General features: G+C 34.2%; 1 protein-coding gene and 1 long non-coding RNA gene across 2 annotated transcripts in view; one reads left to right on the top strand and one right to left on the bottom strand.

Moving 5' to 3' along the window:
* The window catches only part of LOC134801825 (homeobox protein OTX1 B), a 64062-nt gene extending 45035 nt beyond the window's left edge, over positions 1-19027 (bottom strand). Inside the window, exon 1 of the mRNA XM_063774455.1 lies at positions 18630-19027. The gene's annotated coding sequence lies outside the window, so the exon portion shown is untranslated. The remainder of the gene's footprint in view (positions 1-18629) is intronic.
* Positions 19028-25980: 6953 nt separating this feature from the next.
* LOC134801909 (uncharacterized) lies at positions 25981-26502 on the top strand. The gene is made up of 2 exons (XR_010145736.1): positions 25981-26362; positions 26458-26502. It is a non-coding gene; the product is annotated as an uncharacterized LOC134801909 (long non-coding RNA).
* The last annotated feature ends 608 nt before the right edge of the window (positions 26503-27110 follow it).

Raw genomic sequence — 27110 nt, 5'->3', positions numbered from 1 at the left:
AACACATAAATCCAGTTGCAATTACAACTCTCCCGCGTAAAGTCAACACGCGATACCAAGAAATATTCGAAAAGCGAACACTGGCGGCATTCAACCAAGTAAACAACATGAAAAAACGAAAATCGATACCAACCGTCAGCGCGACGCAACATACGCTTTACACGAGAAAGAACAGGATAGAAGAACTTACGGAGGGTGTTGCAAGGCGTGGCTTTAAAATCACCCGCCTAGCAAACAAAAAGAGATAGCTGCTTTTAAGTTAGCTGCTTCCTAAGTGGGAGCAAGATGGGTATAGATGGGTGTTTTATAGGGTTTTCGAGTGATTCTGGAAATCTAGACTCGATAAGTTTAAATAATGCAAGAGCTTTGGATCTTTAGATACATTTGACGTATATTAAAACGACGTCGAACATTTTCTTATTTTACGACTAACTCGTAGTGAAATACTTAAGTATAAGATGTCAGTGATGTTCAATAAAATATTATATGGGCCTATTTGAAATAAATTACAGCTTGCTAATAAAATGTCACCGAAAATATCACAGGGAATTTCAAATTTGATTTTAATGTTGCCTCGACGTGACTTTTTAAAAGGCCGTGAATACAATAGGTATTTTATCGGGTGAGTTTCGCATGCATGAATGCAAGTGGAACGTGATAGCAACAAATAGTAACGCGCGATTGTGTACAATAAAGAACCTACCTATTCATCGGTAATTTATAGCGTCGTGTGTGGGCGGTATATTTAATTGTACGCGATGTGGTCCGCTTTAACAACCTAAATTTAATGTCAACCTACGAGAAAAAATAAATGAATGTTTTTATGACGCTTGATCGCAATTATAATTTCAAATAAAAAATACCTATGCCGTACCAGAATAACCATTTTATGACTTTTATGAGTTTTATGTCAGTGCTGTAAATGAATGTTTATTTGATGTAGTAGTAACAATATAAATCGCCAAAATTAACAGACCAAAATAATAAGACGATTTTAAAATTAAATAATTTTGATGAGAAAAATATGTAAATTATGATTTTTTCAGAAATACACGACTGCTGGACTTTTTTTTAAGATTATTAATTTGCTTTAACTCCTATTTTATTCGTACTAACTTTTGAGTTGGTACTACTTACCTGCAGTACCTATACCTGCTTAAATTTTATTGATTCGTGACGACACCACAGAAAACCATAAATAACATCCTAGTTTCATATAAAACGACCAAACCACCGCCATCTACCCTCAGCAGAATGGTGACTTTTTTTAAAGGGCGGCTAATCCGCGAGGGCCGTGAAAGGGCGTACCACTAATTATTATTATTTCCCAACAAACACATAAACATCATTGGCAGTATGCGCTCGAACATCTGCCTCTTGTGAAATAAAAAAGTTATTGTCTATGGGCGGTTTTATTTTTCAAGTTGGCTTGACACTGCTTTGTTTTGTTTTGCAAATTGCGCACAGTAGGAGGAGGTTTCTTTATAGTCTTTCTTTATTGTGTGTCATAAAAACTACCAAGTCATAGTATATAATAGACGTAAATATATTTCGTAGCTACTTTAGAAATTACTTTCGACTTATCACTTGTTATGTACTTACCTATTTATAGTTAGTGGACTAATAGAAAAAGTAAATAGGTAGGTAGGTATACTTTGTGTAAACAAACCAATTTATCGTTATTACTCTAGTATTTTTTTTATATTGAATAAGTAACCGTTATTTCCACTATGTAGGCACCGTACCTACTTATTTTAAGTTGAAAACGGTTATTTATTCAATAAGAAAAAAGTTACCTATAAGTATCTCAAATACTGGGCAATTCAGTACTACATGTACATATTTGCTTAGGTACGTTTCTTTTTTTAAATTAAAGTAGGTACATACCTAATACTGTACAGTAGTCCTAAGTATGTATTTAATCGAAGAAATGTATCATGATGAGAATAATAAAGACATGATTATTGCATGATTTTCATTTTCTATTGATTATCAAAGTGCAATGCTCATTTATCGTCTTACATTTACGTAATTTTGTGGGTTGTCTATTGTGCTGCGGTAGCACTGGTACCATTACTTTTACGATTACTTTCTGTATGCATGAAAATCATGAAATAATAAGTTTCCTGTGGCTCAGTTTAGCGGACCTTTAGGAAACGTTGTTTAAAAACATATTAAAAGCCATCGTAATTTAGATCCATATTTCTTAAGTAGGTAGTATAATTATGAGGATGGCTGATTTTACAAGCAGATTCATAAAAATAATTTGATTTGTTCCCTCGTTGGAGATAAAACTAACGTTCGTCGGCGGTAGGTACTTACGGTGATAGCCCTTTTAAATTTTAAATGCAATTGACAAGTACGGCTATAAGATGGTGGTACTAGTGCTAATAGACATGCTAATGTCCAATAGATGACACCCTGCTGTCACCTCTATTGACAATGACTTAAGTTTCAAGATGACATGTACTGAGACCGCGTCGAGCACCAGTACCACCACCTTATACATGCTGTACTTACCTATAATTATATTTTCACCTCAGCAGCTCGAACAAGGGTACTTTGCTTCGTAAAAACAGTGAGCAAAATGCGATTTTGCTCACTTAGTGAGACAAAATGACATTCAAGTGACCTTTATAGTCAAATGTCATTTCAACAAGCGGGGTCTAATATAAGATCGAAATACTTGGGTTTATCTCTGTCGCTTTCACACTGTTAGCAAAAAGAAACAGACAAAAAAAGTTAAAACGACATTCAACGCTATATTAACGGTTCATAGTAGACCCCCGAAAAACTTCAGACCGCATCGTTCCAAACCACGTACGAATATGAATTCTTAATAATAAATTAATAAAAATAAAGTTGTAGATTTGATAAAAACTAATAAAATACTATATTTTAGGTATTTTATTGTACAGTTAAAATAATTAACTCAAAAAATATACAGATTATCATGCAAAATTAATTATTTTACTTTTAAGAATTTCTACCATAGTTGACAAATAGTACGTGTATCCGCAATTCGGACCGTATCATACAATTTTTTTTTTACAAAAAAGAGTTGTCGTTTGAAGTGTCAGTTGGTGGTTATTTCCATATTATTTTACTGAAATTTATTATTAAGTTTTGTTTTTGTGGTGGATTGCGGTAATTAAACTTAATTGTTTATATATCTTAAGAAAACATAAGTGCAGTGATGAAGAAGGATTACATTTTTCAAGTTGCCTAATAGGTATGTTCTCACTGCTGAGATGAAAAATTTTGTGTACTACACGAGATCAAAGTTATTTACCTCTCGTGCGCTTTTGAGTCCCTTACTACGCTCAAGATTCTAAATTAGATTCACTCGCTACGCTCGTGAATCTACTATAGAATCTTTCGCTTGCACGGGACTCAAAATAAGCACTCGAAGAAATATCAAACTTTGATCTCTTGTTGAACAAATAACTATTATTGTCTAGTTATAAGATTGAAAATGAAACATGCACCGATATTGGTAAATTATCTGCAAAATTTAAGTGTTTATTGTATTTACCAAGTTTAAGCCTAATAATACATCTAAATAATCTGGCAATTCAGTCGCATTACGCGTGTTTCATACCGAATCACGACTTTTTTATCAAACAAAAATTAGTTATTACGATAACACATAATTAGGAACAATGGTACAATAAGAAGCAAAATAATACACAAAACAAACGAATTCAAATCTATATCCATATCTATATCCATGCTACAGATATTAAATTTGAATGAACTAGTTTTTTGACATGTATCTTTTTTAATTTTTATTTTTAATAAAGATAAAGGTAGGTAGTGAAGTAAACGTCCAACCATTGATAAGATACGAAAGTGTCAAGAAGTGGATTTTTATCAGATTGATGAGTTTTGGTACTCAAGTTACGAAATGTAATCGGTTTTTTGGAGTGTGTAATGTTCAATAGGATGTTTACTATCTGATTTTGTCAAAATTTTATAATTATAGGTACTCATGCTTTTTATCTGTAATTTAACGCTATGAATAGTTTCAGTACATTTTCAGCCAACTTATTATTTAGTAGGTATCTCAAAACTTATATAAATTATATAAATATCAATTTGAATGAGATAAAGTCGTACATACGAGCTAAGATGGCAAAGTGTTCTAAATTATCCATAAGACTTTATTGTACAGCGGTATAAAAACACTACACTTACACAACATTACATTAATTAAACAACATTCATTTGTTTCGTACTTCAAATAAGACTCGTGATAAAGATAAACATTTTAATTCAAACAGATCACTATCACCCCCACGTTAAGCGACTAAATCTCCGGATCTATCTTTGGATCTACTCGTTACGACTAATGATGTGCAGTTAATTGGCACTGCACTGGTCTGAGGTATGATATAATCGTGGTAGGATATTATATAATCAAAACTGCTGAATAATCCAAACTGTGATTTTAACTGTCGTGAGCCATAGGTACGGTAAAAAGTATTAATTTATGACCCCTTTTGTACCTTCTCACAGTGACAATCAATATGAAAGTCGCTAGAGACCTCATATTATTGTCACTGTGACAAGGTACAAAATGGGTCATAGATTAAAACTTTCGACTGTACTTTTTAATGCTAAGCTAATGATATGGTTTAACTCACTTATTTTTGGTCACTCGCGCGACATGTTTCGTAGAGTTAGGTCTTCATTTTCATATCGTGCACTATAGTGTATAGTGTGTGAATAGTGTGCTATACTCGTGCACTGTTAGTGCTTGAAAACGGAGACCCAGGTTCTCCGAAACATGTCGCGCGAGTGATTAAAAATAAGTGAGTTAAACAGAAGGTATGTATTATTAGTTTACTGCTGGATAATTTTTAAGCGCTGTACGAGTAGCATAGAATTTATGGATTAGGGAGGAATTTTAACTGTTAAAATGCGGCACAATATGCGGATTAGTAATTTAACACAAAAATGAATAATGATATATTTTGATGGCCCGTGGCTCAATATGCAGGTATCCAAAATGACATTTATTACTTTTTATTATTTTATTTTAAATCATGCATTTAAGGGTTAAATTTACGCAAAATTTTTAATTTATAAAAATTACATTCATTTTAAGACAAAAAGTCGGAAAATTTGGCAAAATCCAGTAAGTATGTGATTTTGAACGGTGTTTTCGGGGTTTGTAATTATGTATTTTATATTTAAAAACTTTATCATAGGTATACCACAAATAGTGTACCTTTCTAATGGTAGTAAAAATTTTCATATATCTATTACTGAAAATTACATATTTACATAAATATGATTTAGCCTATTCAACTTCTAACACTGATTTCGTAGTGAAAAACGATGTTATAATTTTTTTACCATTTTTCCCATAATCAGCAAACAATTAATAACCCGCAAATAAGTAATACATATATTAATTTCGGTCAAAAAGAAAAAATCATGCATTAGCAAATAAATACATTAGTATCGATCGACAGTAAATAGTTGAGCGACCAAAAATATACCTACCCTGTTTCGCAGAGATACAAAAAGATTAATTACGTACAAAAACAAGCTAGTTTATTAATTAAATATAGAATGACGTACAGACGGTTACAAAATCAACATGGCGCCTGCGGCTATGAAACGGTGATTAACTTGCGCTCGCGCATGGGAAGCTCTTAATTGATGTTTTATCTTCGTGATGATGACTACTATGATATATTAGTGCTGGATGAGCTTTTAGCACGATATATGGGTTATAGATACGATTATGCACAGAAAAAAGTTCTTGAACTTTTTGATTTTCTATATAAGGAAACTCTGAAATGTCTTTGTCCGGGCTTAAATGTCTTATCACAAAACAATCAATCTAGAATTTTGAATATTTACCATTCATGAAGCGTTGATAAATTATCTTAGTCTAAGGTACAGGTACTTAGTATAAATAAAATAATGTTGTATCATATATCAATTGAGACAAAATTATATAGTTCTTGTTTAAATTTTTTTTTCCTTTGTGGTAGACAATTTTTTTAATATTTGATATTTAAATAGGTATCTGACACTTTAATCTGTCTGTGTAATTGTTTGTATCCACCTAGAGTCAGACCAAGCTAAGTAGTCAACGATTTTAATAGTCCAGACAGTGCATGTGTTATTTTAAACGTCAAACTTCTATGAAATTATGGCGTTTACTTAACATTTGCACAGTCTGGAATATCAAAATAGCTGCCAACTTAACTTGGCCTGACTCTAGGATAAAATTATGGAGCGTCTAATTATATTACGGGTTTACGGGAACCTTCTGCCATCAGGCAAGGTTTTGTGCTTCATTTAGTACTGAGATAGTTATAAAAATACCTCCAATAAAATGAAATAAATTAAAAATGGTACTGAAGTGATTAAAAATCACATGTTGCACTAGTGTTTATTAGTGCAACATGTGATTTCTTAATAATTGTTATACCCCGAAGAAAAGCTTTAAAAAGTGTTAAGTGGATACATAAAATAGCAATTTGTGGTAATCATTTTTAACTATCAAAGATCAAGTGTCCGCTTTTAATTGTGTGATAAGTGTAACAAAACACTTTTATTTTTATTTTACAAGCAATAATTTCTCACATATACTATTATCTGTGAGAAATTATTGCTTGTAAATCATTCCGGAAGATAGTATTTTTTTATGTGGTGTCTTTAAAAAACCCGTAGGGGTCGGATCAAAAACTAAGTAATTAAGTCCGACTCACGCTTGACTGCACATTTCTAATAGGTTTTCCTGTCATAAACATGTGTATGTGTGTGTAGGTAAAGAACTATTTTGGTGCAATTTTTTTTTTGAATTTTATACTCAGTAGTTTCGGAGGTAAAGGAGGGGGTGGCTTAACGGATTAACGGGTTAACCCCGGGTTAGAGGTATGGTGCAAGTGGCGCTTATTGATTAACCAATCAAATACAAAACCACCTAGATCTGTTACTGAACGACCTGACTTTAACTTACATTATTTGATCGTGTAATATTTTCATCTACCCTCAACTGGCTTAATGGAGTCATTTGAGGGTAGATTTTGTTTACTTTTATTTAAATACCTAAAGATACAGACTATAGAAAAAGGTTTATAAGCACTAAATAGTTTTAATTACAATATTTTTTTTATTATAGCACCACCATCACCACCATTATTGAACTAGAGGCCATACAAGTTATAGAAATAAAATAATGTTAACCAAAATCAGGTTTCAAGTTTCAACCCATTGTCTATCTGAATATATTATGATAAGTAAACAGATGGAATGTTTAGTTTTACGTTTGGTTATACACGGTGGCTAAAAAATAACTGCATTCCCGTTGCCAGGGAGGTTTTGGGATTATACTGAGCAATTTTTACTATGGGACCAACCCCGAAATCGAGCATAAAAAAAATGGACCAGCCAAATAGTATGAAACAGCCAAATTTTTTTTCGCGATTTAGGGGTTGGGCGTATAGTAAAAGTTGCTCAATATAATCCCAAAACCTCCCTGGCAACGGGAATGCAGTTATTTTAGCCACTTATGTTAAATATTTATTTGATAAAAAAAAAATTATAAACAAATTAATTAAGGGTTCGATTGTATTCACATATATTATAATTATATTTCATGTCTATTTCTTAATGATACCTTTTATCATGTCTCATTCAACAGCCATACATCCTTGGTGCGTAACTCGGAAGGAACAAAGCGCGCTGACTCGGCACTTCTCTATCCAATTAAAGTCGTGAATGGCAGTTTTGAGGCTTTTGTATGGCCATGTATGACTTGTATGGGTGTTGGTTTGGCGTCTTAGTAACGTTAGAATTAAAAACTAATCTTTATTTGTATGTGGAAGATATATTAGAAAAACATAGTCCTTCTTGCCGAACCTATGTGTCAATATTTAAAATTAAAACTGCAAAAAGTGCCCATAAATAGACAAATCAAAATAATAAAGTGCCTAAGAAGAAATAAGAATAAGAATACATTTTATTATCAATAAAACACATAACATAACAGAATATGTCAAGGGTCTCCAGGCTACGCCTGTATCGCGGGGAACCAGTTACAGTTAAATTATTGAACTTAGTTACACAATAAAGTTACAAATAACAAATAAAGTAAAGCACGTTAATTACAAGAGAAAAAAACGAATCCTAATTAATAAATCCTAATAGTAATACCTATGTAGCATAAAAGGCCGACAGTATTTTGTTTTTAATTTAATATTTATCTCCTTTGTTTACCTATAGGTAGGTAAGTACACTATCATTCATTTTTATTGATTTATCTACATAGTTTTTTTAATAAACAAAACATTTATTCACATACAATATATATACAGTGGTACTACTAAACGAAATTAATAACTAGCTTAAATCTAAAATAGGCCCTTGAGGCATTGTACCAAGGATGCTGGCGGCATTTCCTCGCTGTATCGCAATGCTGATACGTTGTGCGAGGTAGCCGCCAGCTCTTCGGTCACCAGTTACGTCAACCAGACGCTTCGCGATTTCTGCGAACAACTTATGCGCGCTGGGACCCCATGGACCTAGAGTTTCAACACCAAATGGTACAAAAAACATAGTTTAGTTTATAAGGTTGATATGTTTTATTTATTAAAAAATATAATTCCCTACAAGCTAAACGTAACACGCTATTTTATCAAGAGTATGCGAAATACATACTTAACTTAATATTATTCATCTACTATTATTTACTACGACAAATTGTCAATTAATACTTTTAATTCTGCAGTGATTATTTTCCCTGAAATTTATTATTCCAATTAACAAAATTATTTTTCAACATAACCAAATTAATTAATATGTTCAATGACATTTATTGTCACAAGCATTGTTTAATAGTTGCATAAAGTTTGTTTAAAACATGTACTACCTAAACGTTAAAGGGGCGTGGTCTGGGCAACGCCCTCTCGAAGATGGCTGAACTTTATATTTATATTTATATCACTATGTCTGCGTTGGGGTTAGAAATTGAATTTTAACTCTAACTTTTATCGACCAGAAAAAATCTATATAAGTAGTCCATTGGGATAACTTCGATAACGAGGTAATTTTGCAAATAACAAATTCTAATATTACTATTAACTAGTGATATGCTAGGGAATCAATTAGCATTAGAGTTACTACAGAAATTCTGCTAGTTAATAAAAAGAGTTATTGGAGAATTTTCCTTATTTCTTTTTTTAATTCAAATGAAAATTAACCGAACCGGAAAAGGGTAATTTAATATTTTAAGGATGATTTAATTTAAAAGAAAAGGATGCTTACAATAGAATGGTAGTTAAAGTAATAAAATAATACGCTTAGTAAATATTTAATATATCGAGAAATGCCTGAATTTCTAAGAATATTTAGCAGTTGCTATAATCTCCATTTAAAGGACAGACTACAGATTACGATGCGTTAATGACAGATTAAAACGTGGCTTTAAATGTGACGTCCCACGGGTAAAGGTACTATCGGGTGCAGCGACGGTTGAGCATGCTACAGTTCGTTTTCAAATGCACCCCAGCCGCGGTCACTTATTTACATTATCCACCAATGGGAACAGTCCAAGATTTTTAACCAGTAACTCTACATTTTTAATATAAACGTAACGTGCCTAACAATACGGTACAATTTACAACGGATATGAAATCGAAAGGAGTAGCTTTTTTTTTACTGTATAAGTAAACCACCAAGAAACATCTGGCTAGTAACACTCACTTAAAATTGAATGCATTCTAATGACCCAACTCTAATTCCTTACCTCGCAGTTTCGGTTCTAAAATTAAATCTCTTGACGACTTGCCTTTTTTCTAGCCACATTTTTTTATCTAAGTCTCAAAAAAGTTGAGTGCTTAACGAGTTCAACAAAGATCAATAAATAAATAATACTATTGATGTGTTTAATTTATATTATAATATAGGTAAGAATAAAATATACTTAACTACTTTTATAATCTAGACACGCGGTAGCGTGTCCAGCCAAGTTCAAAGAAAAAGGAACTGGCGACGCAGCAACCGTGTGTAATATTACACGAACCATTTCGAGCTACTTTTGACCCCTTCACAACTTGAAACCTACTTAACCTACACTAATGAAATTTGGCACATGTATTCAAGCCCCTTAGCTTGTCCAAAATACAAATTTTCATAAACGTAGCTCAAACAGTTACTGATAAATTAACGTTTAAAAACCGGCATTTTTGTGACTGACTGACATATAGATCCCAACCCACTTCCAGATGACCTAGAAACTTGAAATTTGGCATCAAGGTAGACTATTAGGTGTATATAGAGAGAAAAATCTGAAAAGTGGAAATTATTGATATTTCGATGGAAAAAAAATAATTAATACTTATAGACCAAAAACCTAACCCACTTCTAGATCACTTAGAAACTTGATATTTGGCACCAAGGTAGACTATTAGGTTTATATAGAGGAAAAAATCTGAAAACTGGAAATTATTGATATTTCGAGGGAAAAAAAAAATTATTACTTATAGACCAAAAACCTAACCCACTTCTAGATCACTTAGAAACTTGATATTTGGCATCAAGGTAGACTATTAGGTGTATATAGAGGGAAAAATCTGAAAACTGGAAATTATTAATATTTCGATGGAAAAAAAATAATTAATACTTATAGACCAAAAACCTAACCCACTTCTAGATGACTTAGAAACTTGATATTTGGCATCAAGGTAGACTATTAGGTGTATATAGAGGGAAAAATCTGAAAACTGGAAATTATTGATATTTCGATGGAAAAAAATAATTAATACTTATAGTCCAAAAACCTAACCCCTCTTCTAGATCACTTAGAAACTTGATATTTGGCATCAAGGTAGACTATTAGGTGTATATAGAGGAAAAAATCTGAAAACTGGAAATTATTGATATATTGATGGAAAAAAAATAATTAATACTTATAGACCAAAAACCTAACCCACTTCTAGATGACTTAGAAACTTGATATTTGGCATCAAGGTAAACTATTAGGTGTATATAGAGGGAAAAATCTGAAAACGGGAAATTATTGATACTTAGATGTAAAAAAATGAATTAGGTAATACTTATAGACCAAAAACCTAACCCACTTCTAGATCACTTAGAAACTTGATATTTGGCATGAAGGTAGACTATTAGGCGTATAAAAAAGAAAAAAATCTGAAAACTGAAACTTTTTAACAATTGACCGCGCGTTAGCGAGGGTCTCCTTTTCAGCTTAGGCAAACTGCTTTTATGATGAATACCTACTATAGTAATTTCTGTACAAAAAGTAATGATATCCCAACAAAAACATAAATGTGAAATGAGAGCCAAGTTCAATATTAAGAATATGTGTTGTTGTTGACTCGCTGACAAAAGAATTGAGATCTATATGGGTGCCAAGTTCTGTGTTGTGTAGAAAATCCTGAAATTATAAAGGATTTGTCTTGGCTAGTTTTTACGTATAGGCTACTTTTCTAAAGTTTGGTTTGTTGGTAAAAACTAGCCAAGTCAAATCCTTTATAATTTCAGGATTTTCTACACAACACAGAACTTGGCACCCATATAGATCTCAATTCTTTTGTCAGCGAGTCAACAACAACACATATTCTTAATATTGAACTTGGCTCTCATTTCACATTTATGTTTTTGTTGGGATAAATATTTAAGTGGGGCTCCCATACAACAAACGTGACTTGTTTGCCGTTTTTTGCGCAATGGTAAGGAACCCTTCGTACGCGAGTCATAATAATTCAGTTGCCAAATAAATAATTGGTACCTTGCTCATATTGAAATATTTTAACGCTTTTGTTGCCAAAGTAGGAATTCATTTTAGTACCTATTTCTATTTTTTTAAGCTACTGAAATCCGATTAATTAGTTGACCGGTTAAATACGTGCCCAAAAAAAGTAAGGGTCGTTAAACAATTTAAGATTCGTTCAAGCGGGCAGATGTTAAGTTAAGACGCCGCACGGTCTCCGCACGCAAAGTGCGCAAAATTAAACAATTCTGGACAAACATTATGGCTATTAAAAAAGTTTCCAAGTATTCTTGGTCGCACAATTGCTTTACGGGCACCAGATGTGTAATTGTGTAATATTTCTAACATAGAATGCCGTTTAAAATGCAACTGATAACGATGGTCAACACATGTTTGGGTTGGTCAGGTTAGAACCCAAAAACAATACCGATGCAATATACTTAAGGCACGACTGTGATTGGTTGTAATACTTGTAATATAAGAAGGCGTGACGTTTTAAAGTTTTGGGTGCAAGCGATTTTCGTTGAGAAATGCTCAACCGTCGCTGCACCCGATAGTACCTCATGGCGGTTGGCGCTTACGCTATTATTATAATTATAACTCCAATACTATTGCAGTGTTAAGCGACTTAAGCACCAGCCGCCATAAGATACCTTTTCCCGTGGAACGTCACAAATTATCTCGTAAGACGTAAGTGCAACTTCTCTAAGTGCAGATTAAAATTAAACTATAAATCAAACAATAGCCGATTTTGTTAATCCCGGGTTATTGATAATTTTACCTGCGGCTGAAGGTGGTCTATGAAATGTAGTATTTATTTTAAAAATGTTGTATTTTATTTAGGTATATTACATTATTGTTTATTAAAACGTCATAATTCTTTCATAGTTTCGCTTATTGTTAAGTTTTTAGTTTTTTTTTGTGATTACAAGTTACAACGCTTCCTTTTTATTACTTACCTAAGTTGGTACCTACATATAAAATTATTTATTTATTTAATTAATCAAACCAATATCAGTTCATGTTCTTTTCGGTCTGCTATCATATCATTAAACATGGAAAATTATTAAAAAATTTAAAAGCTTTTTTAGAAGTAAGTAGGAATACTTTCATAAACAATGAAGAAAAGTATACAAATTAAAAACATATTAAAATTAAAGCTACCGTAAACCGGGGATACTTTGATCAATTTTAGAGTTTGGGACCAGTTTTTGACGATCCTAATATACGTAGAAATATGAAATAAAAATATAATAATCGGTTTTTTCTCTTCTTTCAGCCTGCCAAATAAAAAAAAATTAGGACTTATAATTTTTTCAGAAAAAAATAAAAACAACGTGATCAAAGTTATATTGAGAATGGGGTTACTTTGAAACCACTACTTTTTTTGCTGACAATCTAAAGTAGACCCGCTAATAAGCCCGTAAAAAATAAAAAAATAAAAATTTGTTAAGTACTTTTTAAGTTATATATATTTTTAAGGTGTGGGGTTACTTTGATAACATACCAAATGATACAAATTAATAACTTTAAGCGCTTATTAGATCATTTACTATAAATAACGTAGGGGTTTAACTTATCATCGCACTTAGCAACAGATTTTTGAATTGCAAGCTTTTCCGTTTCAGTAAATTTGGTATGTGCCTTTGATATGTTGCCTTTATACTTATTGTATAAAGTTCTATATAAAATATTGTATGCTTTCCATGGCGCACGAATAGATTTTAAGCCCGCCACTATTTTTTCAAGTGCATCATTGAGTTGATCTTCTTGGTATTTTTTGTAGTCTCGATTTTTTTTTGTAATCTCTGGCATTGTTTCTATAAAAGAATATGCATTATTATTTATTGTAGAATTAATACCCTGGTGGGCTGGTGGCCTCATGCACGTATGATAAAAAACCTAAATCAAAGCCGCAGGATAAAATATAGCCAATTTCCACCCAGAAAGTTAATTCCATACAATAAAAAAGAATGTTTTAAATCAGATAAGCAGTTCCGAAGATCAACTCCTACATACAAACTTATAATTTTACATCCTCTTCCTCTTGCACTGACTCAAACGATACTTATTTATTATATAACTATTGAAAAATATACATTAAAAAATCGTAAGCTGCCAAAATAATTCATGGTGTTACTTTAATATTTTGATCAATTTCACCACGTATAAGTGACCAAAGACACCCCGACCCATGGATTCCCCGGCTACGTGCGCATGTGTAGGTTGTCGAATTCGGGTATTTTTTTATAAACTCACGAATAAACACTGATTAACCTAAGACACTATAAAATTACATGTTTAATACATTTGGCACAAATACAGTCAAAGTTTTTCAACCAAGAAAACCAGGTAGAAAAGCGTACCCGCCATTAATATTTTTTTTCTACACGAAATATTAATAATTACACTCGCATCCGATTACTACGCGGTTAAGCAACTATCAGTATTGCCAAAAAAGAAAAAATAACTGCGAAGGTATTTTTCAATTCGTTAAAACAAGCACTTTAGTAGCGGAGGGAAGTTGTTATCAAAGTCGACCCGCAAATCAAAGTAACCCCGGTTTACGGTATTTAATAATAATTATTTTTTTAGTAAAGAATTAGTCTTAATATTACTGTTTTTTTAATCTATTCTCTGTATCTTTAGGTATTTAAAAAATAGTACCTACACAAAATCTACCCTCAAATGGCTCCTCAAACCAGTTGAGGGTAGATGAAAACATTACATGATCAAATAATGTAGGTTAAAGTCAGGTCGTTCAGTGACAGGTCCAGGTGGTTTTGTATTTGGTTGGTTAATTAATAAATGTTATAACTACCCGAAAATGTACAAATTGTTTGTTTACTTTTGTTTAAATACCTAAAGATACAGAGTATAGTATAACGACGTTGTAAGAACGTTCCGTTTGTGAATTGCACGAAAAAACATCACTATAAAAAGACCACTCACTAAAACCATCCAAGTAGCAATTTCCAAAAACCGCGCTTTTAAAAATAAAATAAAAAAACAACAATAGACATCAAACCACTATTACGCAACGATGTTGCCAGTGGTGGTTCCACCCCTGGGCGGGGTAGCTTAATGGTTTTCGGCGAGGGGTAAGTACTTACGTTTGAGAGGTAGGAGTAATAGCTATTGTAGGTAGCCCGACAAGCATTTGTGGAAAATTATTGAGGGCGCCACTTACTACGTTACTGTCACATTTTTGACGTAAATGCTTAAACATGCAATAATTTAGTGTGGATTTTTTTTAGTTCCAGTTTATTTAATTTCTACTATTTTATGTCGCACTAATATAAGTATGTACCCGTTCCTAATTTAACGGATGGGTGTATCTAGTTTTTATTTATTTATATTTGGAGGAAATGCTAAAACTATTGAAAAATGTACCTATGAATATTTTGACTAAGTGGTTACCGTAGCCTGAGGTTGCTTGTAATTGCAGGGTACCTAGATACTCTACGCGCGTTTCAGACCGAGACAGAAACCTAGGACTAGAAGAACCCTTTCCGAAAAATAAGGATAATATACCTACTAAATATATACAAATCAGCATATTTTAGTTTCAAAATAAAAATTGAAATTCGATTTTAAACCATCACCAAAATCATAAATAAGTTTTTGGCAAAAATTTCATTTTTGGTACAAGCTTTTATCGCCGACTGTACTTTTTTTTCCACAGGCAACTAATACTCATCGAGACAATTCTAAAAACCCCAAACACAGTTAGATTTCGTTGTTTTATCACAGAGTTCCTATTGCCACCTCCGGTCTCCATCATCAGATCAGCTCGATGACACCATAATATTGCATTGTCACCCGACTTACGTATGTATGAAAAATTTCAGCTCAATCGGAAACCGGAAAGTGGATCAAATTTAACTTGCAAGATTTGATTACACACAGACAGACAGACAACGGTCAGGTGAAACTAAATAAAAGCTTGTAAAATATTTTTTTTTTTTTTTTTATTTATTTATTTAACATACACACAACCATCTTTACAGGCTATCCTAATTCGACAGTATGGAATTTTAACACAAAAGAAACTAAACAACATAGGTACATTGTTACAAATTACAGTAACACAATACATATAACGTGGCCTTTGTGAATTCGTTCAAAGAACAAAAAAACAAATCTAACTCGATCGCTACTCGATTAAGGGTCCGAATTGCGCGCGTAAAGGGGGCCTGGCGAAGGAGTTGCGTTCGAGCGCGCGGCTCGGCCAGCAGGCTCGGCCGCCGCCGCCGCCACACATACCGGTCTGGTACGTTCAAACGCACCTCTGCCAGGACTCCAGGATTGCACAACTTCCCTCGTACCAACTTAAATATATATGAAGCTAGCCCCAGTTCCCTTCTAACTTCAAGTTTATTGTATCCTACCATTCCTAACACGAACAATGTAGGATACATTAATGGATAAAAAGGGTATACTCCGTATAATTTTAAATATATAAACCTAATAAATTTATTTTGAATTCTTTCCAACATTAGCCGATATTTCGACTCGTGTGGACTCCAGATGGCCGCATTACCCTCTAGATGGCTCCTGACAATTGCCTCGTACAATACACGTATCGCATTGATGTTAGTAAACGCATGAGCCTGTCTCATCACAAACCCCAGATTTCGGAAAGCCCTTTTACATACTGAAACAATATGGTCTCGAAAGGTAAGGTCGGACTTCAGCAACACCCCTAAGTCCTTCACTTCTTCCACACGCTGCATCGGTGTCTCTTCTAACACATATTGGTAGCAAATAGGATTCCGAGATCTGGTGAATGAGAGTATGGCGCACTTTGCCGCGTTGAAATGTAGCTTGTACGTTTTACTCCATTTAACCACTCGATGTATGTCCTCTTGTAATTTAATACAGTCAGAGCTGTCATTGATTCTGCAGACAAGCTTGAGGTCATCAGCAAAGAGTAGACAAATGGAGTCTCTAACAACGTCAGGAAGGTCATTTATCATTAAAATGAACTCTAAGGGACCCAAATTGCTCCCCTGACTTACGCCAGACCTCGTGAAATATGGTTCTGACACGTGACCTGCACAGTCCACATACTGGCGCCTGTTACTCATATAGCTGGCAAAGAAAGTGAGAGTATGCGGAGTGAAACCCGCGTTTGCCAATTTCACGAGTAAGACATCAAGGTCGACGGTATCAAATGCCTTCCGGAAGTCGAAGTACGCCACGTCCACCTGGTCTCCTGCATCCACTGCCGGCACTATATTAACCATGAGACGCAGTAGGTTACCTGTGGTACTGCGCGCCTTCCGGAAGCCATATTGCGCGTCAGTCATTTGGCCGCTAGCTTGGGCCTGAACCGATTGGTAAATCGCAGACTCAAATACCTTAGCTACCGTACACAATACTGCCACCGGACGATAATCACTGGTATTCGGTCCGCCGCGACCTTTCGGTACAGTAGGTATTAGTTAGGTATCTGGTTATTTTTTTGCTAATTAAAAAAAACTAGTACCTCCAATACCTAATAGTGCCTTTGTATTTCCATTACTGTGATTTATTTATGTAAATCTGTGTTGTGTACAATAAAGTGATTACTACTACTATCTAGTCTTAGTGGGGTACCCCACTATGACTAGTATTAGTAGTCATTAAAATACGTAAAGCAATAGACCGACGGAACGCTATTCATAATCGCAATTTAGATGTAGGTACTTAGGTAAGTATAGTACCTAGAGTCAGACCAAGAATAGTCTGCAGCGGATTTGATAGCCCACGCAGTGAAAGTGTTATTTTAAACGTCAAACTTCTATGAAATTATGACGTATAAATGACACTTGCACTGCGTGGGCTAGCAAATCCGCTGCAGACTTTTTTTGGTCCGACTCTACCTATATACCGCACTAGTTATTCAATAAATGGACCGATATCTAACCTACTTTATTGAATAGGTAATTATTACAAAAGCAAAAATATTTAATTTTAAATTTATATTTATTAGAATAATTAGGACTTAAATATTGCTAAATCCAATTTTTTACCACAATTATAGGTAGGTGTGCAAAACTACATAACTCACTTTTTAAATTTTCTTTGACATACCAAAATAATATTGTTGCCACAGTTTTGTCAGTAGCTACAAAAAGTTAGAACATTATCTTTCAAGGGTTTAATCGATTGATAAGTTCATTTCACAATTTGCTTTGCTCTGTTTATCTATTTGTCCTAAAAATCTAAATTACTCACTACTTTTTCAATACCACTGACTGATATCAGTAGATAGCTATAACATAAACAGGTGTCTAATCTAATTTTGAAATATTAATTGCAAAACAAAATATAACCTCAAATGGAACATCATTACTTTTTCCATTAATACGAATTTAAGTTTACATTTGGCTATACTACATTAAGATTTTATTGTAATTCAATAATTGGAAGCTTTGTAATCAGTTAAATATTACCTATTCGTAGCTATTAATATATTTTCAAGTAATTACAAACGTATATAATAAAAAGATAGGTAAATCAGACACTAAAGATTTTATTAATAAAATAAATATTAATTTTTACGCAGATTAATATTTTTTTGTAAAATAAGCTACTGTATTTGTAGTGTTTTGAAATATTTGTTTCTTTATTTGGTATTTTTTAATGTATTTTCTAACGAAGGCGTACACAGTAGGCGTATCTCTAAAATCTAATAAAATGAGGGTAAGAAAACATAGGGCGGTACCGCGCGAGAACCGCTATACAATTGCAATTTCTTAAAACTCACCCAGAAAATGGCTTTTATTCATTAATGCTTAGAAAAAAAATATATTTTTTTAACATTGGTAAACGCATTAGTCTGTTTGGGCTGTTGTTAAATAAGTAGTTTTTTTTTGGGAAAACTTACCTTAAAAGCACCAAAATCCAATCTTTTTACAACACTAGTAATACCGCTGCACTGAAAAGCGTTAATTACCGACACTGGCACGCACACTCACGTTATCGTTCGTTAAAACTTAATCTTATCGAAATTAAAAAGAAGCACAATTTTAATCTATACGTCCTTTCAGTCTTGGAGTAATTTCTTTATCTAAGTCGATGTTGAAAACTTCGTTTTTTTAATAAACTAGTTAAAATGTTGCTTAAATAAATGTAAACTACTAAAACTACGTTAAAGTGAGGATTTGTTCGATTTTTATGATCTATTGTTGATAAAGCGAGCGGCACGGCGTCCCCTCGAGCGGCCGAACCGAGACTGCCGCGCTCCGCGCCCTCCGCGCCCCTCCCCTCCCAACATACGAATTTTCAGGTAAAAAAAAGTAAACGAGTGTCAATTGTCTATTGTCGACTTTTTTCTTAAATTAGGTAGTTTCATGGTGCGTAGGAGGACTTTTTGTTTAATTTGCGCGAATGGCACGTGCTGTCCCTGTCTCGTCTCGGTCATTTAGAAAGTTGGTCTCCACCGCGGTGGAAAATGAATTTGTTTATATTTTACTTTTATTAAATAGGTTAAGATGGACTTTTTTTTAAAGAAGTGCTCAAGAGTACCTATATATCGCTCATATAATAGGTAAGTAGGTAAAATATTAAATAACAATATTTTTTCAATTACATATAATAAATGTAATTTAAAAAATGCATCGTCGCATACAAGACAATTTAAATTTCATTTATTTTAGGTAAGGTAACAAAATAACCAGGTTGAACAAAAAAAGTATTTTTGCGGTTATGAGGTTATGATCTTTTGCCCATAAATATTTTGACCATAATTATTTCTAGCATTATTCAAAAACGCTTGTTAAGTCTTGCCCTTGATAATCGTATGTCCTTATCCGTAATTTTGTAATTTCTTTGTTAGAAAGGGACAAAATTTTACACAGGTTTGCTAAGCTAGGTATATGAAAAAGGGGGTTAGTATGTATTTGTTGATAGTCTCTGTTTTGTCTTTGAAAGTATTTTAGGTATGACACATTGAAACAAAGTTTTGTAAATATCGTTTGTCAAATTTCAATGAGTACTTTAGAAGTTATGAGGGAACAGATGAACATACATACATACATACCCACATACATACCGGTCAAAATCATAACCCTCCTTTTGCGTTGCCGTAGTCGGGTAAAAATAAGGCTACGTCTTAGCTCTTTCTGCCAGATTCGAAATTTAAGGTATTGCTAAAGATACGACACATCCACTCCATATCGTATCGTATCGTATCTTCTTCCTTTTGTACGCAACGCATGACAAGTATGTTTCTAAGCATACAAATTTCAGGGTTCAGATGTCATAATGCATTGCATAACGTTGCGTACGTGGGATAAGTGTCCCTGCCTTTATAAGGTCGGTAACGCGCAAGTACCGTAAAATGGGGTGAGTCGGGTCAAAACTGAAATTCAAACCTCGATAACATTTTATTTTTACATATGAAAACTGAATGGTGTATATAATAAGTGTTCCGAACGTTTGTATTTTAGTTTTTATTTTATTTTGGGTAGTTCCATTTCATAACTTTGACGATAAAGAGGAAAACCCACCGCACCCCGTAGTGCCTCGTATTTGGGGTGAGAGGGGTTTTCATACAAAGGTGATTTTGGACGATTGTTGGACCGATTTTTTTTTATTATGCGTATAACTATAGCTCCATTTTAAATTGGAATACATTATTTTTGTAGCAGTAGCCTTGAAATCCCTTCTCACCCCCTCTCAAACCTTTTCTCCCCATTCATAACCCACCTCTCCCCGCGAAACGTACTCATCCCGTTTTACGGTACCTAACACCTCTGTAGTTGCAGGACGCCTGACTCCTGTTGGTTGTATTGTATGTTTGTTTTCCACCGTCATAGTATAAAAACCTATCTACCTATTATAAGGGTGTTATCTTAACCTTGCTTTAATCTATTATTCGATTAATCATTCGCAATCAATATCGGACATTTCCGCTAGAATGTTATCAGTCTAATGTTCAGTCTCTATATATTGTTGGTGGGTAATAAGACCTACAAAATGTACCTTTAGGCTTTTAGTACTACAGTGAAATCTGGATAATTGAAATCTCAAGGGACCGGCAATGATGCAAGAGCAGCCGATGCAACGGAGCCACGCCGTTTTGTCGACTAAATAGTGTTTAGTTTCAAGTTTATAAAATACATATGTATGTTAGTCTGTAAGGTATTTGTAATATGGGCCTTGTTGCCTGAATTAAATTTCTAAATAAATAAATAATGAATGTTATGTTATGATGACATTTCCGCAAGAATGTTATCATCGAATGTTCAGTTTAATGTTCAGTCTCTATATATTGTTGAATGGTAATAAAACCTATAGGCCAAGTGAATTTGGCCTAATAGTACCTAGGTCGGTTGGTAACAAAACCTATATATGAAGTGAATTTGGCCTAATAGTACCTAGGCCTCCCTAAGTATTCTAACGTTACATAATACACTCAATAGGCATGGAGAACGGGTCACATTTTGAGGAAGATCAATATAAAATGCCCCATTTTCATATTAGTTGAATTTACCTATGCAAGTTAGCATGCCAATAATTTCAATACCTACAAAATGGATTCTCAACTGTGTGTAAACTGTTTCTTGGGTAAACCTGATTAACCAGACCACCTAAATGGTTAAACCCATGGAAGTCAAGCAACCCACTTTTTAAGCAGCTTAAGTGTGAAAGTTTCAATTGTTAACTGTATTATAACTTATCTATTTCATACTATTGTTAACCCTTAATCATAATTACTCAAAACTGAATAAAAATAGACATAAAGCTGTCAACACGAACGATTATCACCCATTATTTAAAGAACAAAAGTTCGCAATGAAACAATGGTGTGTCGCTACCCTAATGATAATATTGTCAATGTTGGTAGCCCTAATCCTTCTTTTGTCTATACCCATTCAAAATAATAACAAGAAACGCGTCTAAAAAACTTTTTAATGTCATTCGAAATTCGAAATTTCCTCTAATTCTTCGGTAATCTGTGATACCGGTTTGTTGGCATTTTGGGAAGACTGTGGTCCAAATCTCTGGTACTGTAGTACCTGTTTAAAAAGATTAGCTGTCATAGAGTTTCATGAGAGCCGTAGATAAGGTGAAGAGGTATTTAAAAATTGGAGGTGTGGCAGTCTGATTTTGATTTGTAATTTGCTTTCAGGGCGCCTCGCACACGCTATAGTTACGGGATAGTATAGGTGTGAGCGAGTCGTAATGAGAGTACCTAATATCATATTGATTTGAATCAAGATTAGAATTGTAAAGGGTGAATATGAATATCGCTCCAGAGCCGGCACTGATAATAGTAATAATATACAAACTCGTCCGGGCCACCATTTGTAGTCATTGATACGACACCCATAAATATGGGTACTTGGGCAATGACTGGATAGCTAATATGGGCCTTAAGAGAGTTAAATATGTAGCTTTAATTTATTACTTATATAATATTATATATAAACGCGAAAGTAACTATTATGTCTGTCTGTTACCTTTTCACCGCTGAACCGATTTGGATAAAATCTGGTGGAGTGGAGAAAACGAGGGGAGGCCTTTGCCCAGTAGTGGGAGACCAAAGTAAGCTAAATAAAAAGGGATAATTTGAGAAAGGACATACTTTGGATAGTTTTTATCAATCATCATCATCATCCCACGCAAGCGAAATCGCGAGCAGAAGGTAATTTATTATAAATAGGTAGGTAAGTACCTACGTCATACTATGAAGGGTGCCTGGGTACCATAATTTAGCCTATTTGATTATATATCGCCATACGATTAAATAATAAATGAATAAAGTCAATTTTCTCATAAAAAGACGTACCTATCACGCTATCACGAATATTAGATTTAAACTCCGAGTGCCTAGCAATCCGGTTAAAATACCGATGGCTGCTACTGTGCCGCCATATTGGATGGGTACTTTATAACAATCACATGCGATTAGGAAACGTGCTCCTTTATTTTTAAACACTGATACGTTAGAAACGCGTAATAATCAGAATTTTATTTTAACGATTATTCAATTAAATATACATATATTTCTAAAGGTTGGCCGGGAGTTAAAGTCTCTCGAGATCAAAAAGATCCTGCAGCTGTTTGATGTTGCAGGTTTGGATCGAGAGTTGTAGTAGGTGGCGATCACAATAGATCAGGGATGGTCGCAGTTATACATAGGCGTGAGTCCCTACCCTAACACGAAGAAGAAGAAGAAAGGTTGGCTGGTCTGAGCCTTGAACACCAAGAACGTTTTTGCTAGGTTGTACCAATAGGTATTTTTACTTACCTGGCAGTCAAAAGTTTCATAAATTTATCCCGCCGTCTTCAAAAGTCAACTTCCAAAACCATCGAACTCCTAATCCTAAAGAAAAAACCCTTAGTTTCCTTTTCCACTAAAACGACCACAATAAAGAGCCCAATTCGAACGTTCGATATTTAAAAATCAAATTTCAACTGCGCCGCGTACATTTTCAAATGTCATACCTTTCACACCTATCCAAACGTGTTAATTTAGAAAAACCGTACAAACTAATCTAAACCGTTATGCTTAACTAATAGAGTTGATTTTCTAATGGCGCTGTCTGGAGTTGTGTCGTTTGGTCATGGGGATGGTGATAGTAAATGTCATTGGTTTTGTTCGGCTAATGAAGGAGGCTCGAACATGACACGACTAGGTTTAGAAGGATAAGATTATGTGAATTATCTCATTATGCTACCGACTTTGCGATTTTCATTGTGATACCTATTGTGTGCCTTAGATGTCTGAAAATTAATAATTTTATTTTTGATTTGTTTAATTTGTTTCATATACTAATTAGAATTTTTAAGACTTAATAGTTGAATATATCACACGCCTATAACTGGCGATGGTGATAGATTGTGCAGAGTCGATACAACTGCCGTTAACTCTCTGACTTAAGTCTGTACACTACCTATATATATCAGAAATAGAGAAATTCTAACCTCAAAATCCGAAAGAATTTCCACTTTTACCTTTTTCTGAGAAGTATCCGTTCACTGTTACCTGATAGGAGATTTAATTCCTGTTTGGAGTCCAACAAAGTACCTTCCATGGCTATTGATTATCCTTTTGTTGTTTTATCAATTTTAAGTAATAATCAGATGTTAATGTTTTATGTTTTGTGTGGGACGTGGGACATTTAATGTAACCATACTAAAAACTGTTACGTACAGTCAAAGAATTTGATTTTAGTACCATGGGGCCGATTTTTGAATTTCGACCGCTCGATTTCATGTTTTCCGTTCAATTATATTTCTAATACTATTAGGCATTTAAATTCTACTACATAATAGAATTGAAAACGAGTGGTCAATACCACTTGATTCCCAATTTCTATCGCTCGAATTTAAAAAATTAGCATTTCGCCGTTTTCGACCGTTTTCGAGTGACAAAATCGAACGATCGAAATTCAAAAATCGGCCCGCATTTCGTACCTTCTCACAGTGGCAATCAATATGAAAGTCGCTAGAGACCTCATACTATTGTCACTGTGACTAGGTACGAAATTATACTGAAAATAAATTCCTTAACCGTACCTATCTCCTTTTATCTGGCAAAGTCTGGCTAAGGGTTGAAAACACCCTGTAATTTATAGAGAAATCAATAGATTACTAGAATTAGATCAAAAAACTCTGCAGCGATTTTGATAGCCCACGCAGTGTAAATGTTATTTTAAACGTCAAACTTCTATGAAATTATAACGTAAATAACACTTGCACTGCGTGGGCTATCAAAATCGCTGCAGACTTTTTTTGGTCTAACTCTACCTATATTGTGTGTATTATTAAAAATTACAAATCGAAAAATAATCGTATTTTTAAGCTTTCGTTATTGGTCTAATAAAGCTTTAGTTACTTGTGTGGAATGTTGATTGTTAATATTAAGTAGGTAGGTGTATTATTAGTTGTTTTAGTTTTTATATACGTATCCCTTTTTCACTTAGCGCTTTTTCTGATACAGTAGTGTTATTTCCAAGTTTAAATTGATAATGCATTCTATGATTGCTTCTAAGGATCAATATAAAGCTGTTAATGTGCTCTAGGGCTCATTTAGACGATGCGAGAACTCGCATGCGAGTTTCATTACATTGCGGGTCTTTATCGGTCGGTTGAATTGGACGTAACCAACAGCCCGCAATGTAACGAAAGTCGTATTCGCGTTCGCGCACCGTCTAAATCAGCTCTTATAGTATGTAGTTATATACCTACCTAATCTGACGAAATCCACTTTGTCAGTAGAAAAAGGCGCGAAATTCTTATTTTCTATGGAAAGTCAAACCTTCGCGGCAATTTTTTTTTAAATTTCGGATTGTTTCTACTGACGGGAATGGCTTGCCGGACTATAGTATGTAAATTATATCTTATGTTGGTGATCCCAATAAAAAAAATTATAAAAGCAAATAAAGATGCGTCAGCCATGTCGTATCCACCTGTCGCTAGCGCGCGGCGCGGCGAGCCACAAAAGTGAGATATATGTTAAATACGATATTTTTTACTTTTCAGTGCCGCGCATAAATTTATATTTTTGTCGGTTGTTTATCTTTGCCGCTGCCGTGCGCGCCCTTTATAGGAGCTACGAAGATGTGTGTTTTATGCAAGTTATTAAAACGGACAGACAAACAAGCGTTGGGAGTTGAGCATAATGAGGCTGCGTTTCCATCAGTTAACAAACACATCCTTGCACATCTCTGGTAGAAACGCAGCCTACGGCCTCCCATACTGATTTCAAACCCGGTTCATAATAATGAAATTTTTGGAACATCAGTATGAAACATTATTTGAATTTGGCATTGCCAGTCGCTTTTAGGTGAAGGAAAACATCGTCAAAAATTGGACAAATGCCAATAAAAGCCTAGTTAGTCTAGTTACCCCTCTTGGTTGAAAGATCAGATTATCGACGCTTTCGTACAAATTACTGCCTTTGCTATTTCTTGTCAATTAAGTTGTCGAGCAGATCTCAGACTCCCCAAGTCAATCGTGGTTAGGAAGATTTTCTATAACACAACAAAGAATATCCTCGTAGAGATAGACCAAGATAACTCTGCGGCGATTTTTATAGCACAGACTGTGAAAGTGTTATTTTAAACGTCATCATTTCATAGAAGCTACGTTAAAAATTTACCCTTGAACAGCCTGCTATCAAAATCGCTGCAGAGTTTCTTGATCTGACTCTATTTGATATACCCCTAAGCGCATTTAAAACTGGTCAGTTTGTTTGGAAATTTAATTCCATAGAAAATGCCCCTTTTTAGGGTTCCGTAGCCAAATGGCAAAAAACGGAACCCTTATGGATTCGTCATGTCTGTCTGTCTGTCTGTCTGTCCGTCCGTATGTCACAGCCACTTTTTTCCGAAACTATAGAACTATACTGTTGAAACTTGGTAAGTAGATGTATTCTGTGAACCGCATTAAGATTTTCACACATAAATAGAAAAAAAAACAATAAATTTTGGGAGTTCCCCCCATACTACGTATATGTAGAACTGAACCTCAAATTTTTTTTTTCATCAAACCCATACGTGTGGGGTATCTTATGAGTAGGTCTTCAAAAATGATATTGAGGTCTCTAATATCATTTTTTTCTAAACAGAATAGTTTGCGCGAGAGACACTTCCAAAGTGGTAAAATGTGTCCCCCCCCTGTAACTTCTAAAATAAGAGAATGATAAAACTAAAAAAAAATATATGATGTACATTACCATGCAAACTTCCACCGAAAATTAGTTTGAACGAGATCTAGTAAGTAGATTTTTTTTAATACGTCATAAATCGTGAATCGCAATTTTATTATGTTACTTGCTGCTACGGAACCCTTCATGGGCGAGTCCGACTCGCACTTGGCCGGTTTTTAATTGATCCCAAGTGTGACATTCAACACACGTTTACCGCGTCCATGATTTTGTACCTGAATGTTAGTGCACCGGTGGTCCTAGGTACAGAAATATTATAATTTTATATCGTCCCTTATAATAATCCAGTAGCTATAATATATATCAGTTAAGTAGGTATGTCGAACCTATATTATAGGTACAGTTGCCTGCGATAATATGGTCAAGTGCTAAAAATGACTGATGATAACTTGTTAGATAGAGCTAGAGTGAATAAAATAAGCGGTATTTGTGTTATAATCTAATTAAGATATTTATTTTACTTGTATATGATTTTGCTATATCTCTCGCGTCGAATGATGGTCCCTATGAGAGTTCATTTTTAGGGTTCCGTACCCAAAGGGTAAAACGGGACCCTATTACTAAGACTTCGCTGTCCGTCCGTCCGTCCGTCCGTCCGTCCGTCCGTCTGTCACCAGGCTGTATCTCACGAACCGTGATAGCTAGACAGTTGAAATTTTCACAGATGATGTATTTCTGTTGCCGCTA

This window comes from Cydia splendana, chromosome 23 (genome assembly GCF_910591565.1).
Source record: "Cydia splendana chromosome 23, ilCydSple1.2, whole genome shotgun sequence".
NCBI classification, from domain to species: Eukaryota; Metazoa; Arthropoda; class Insecta; order Lepidoptera; family Tortricidae; genus Cydia; species Cydia splendana.
Note: the sequence above shows the minus strand (reverse complement) of the source record. Positions and strands in the feature narration are given on the sequence as shown.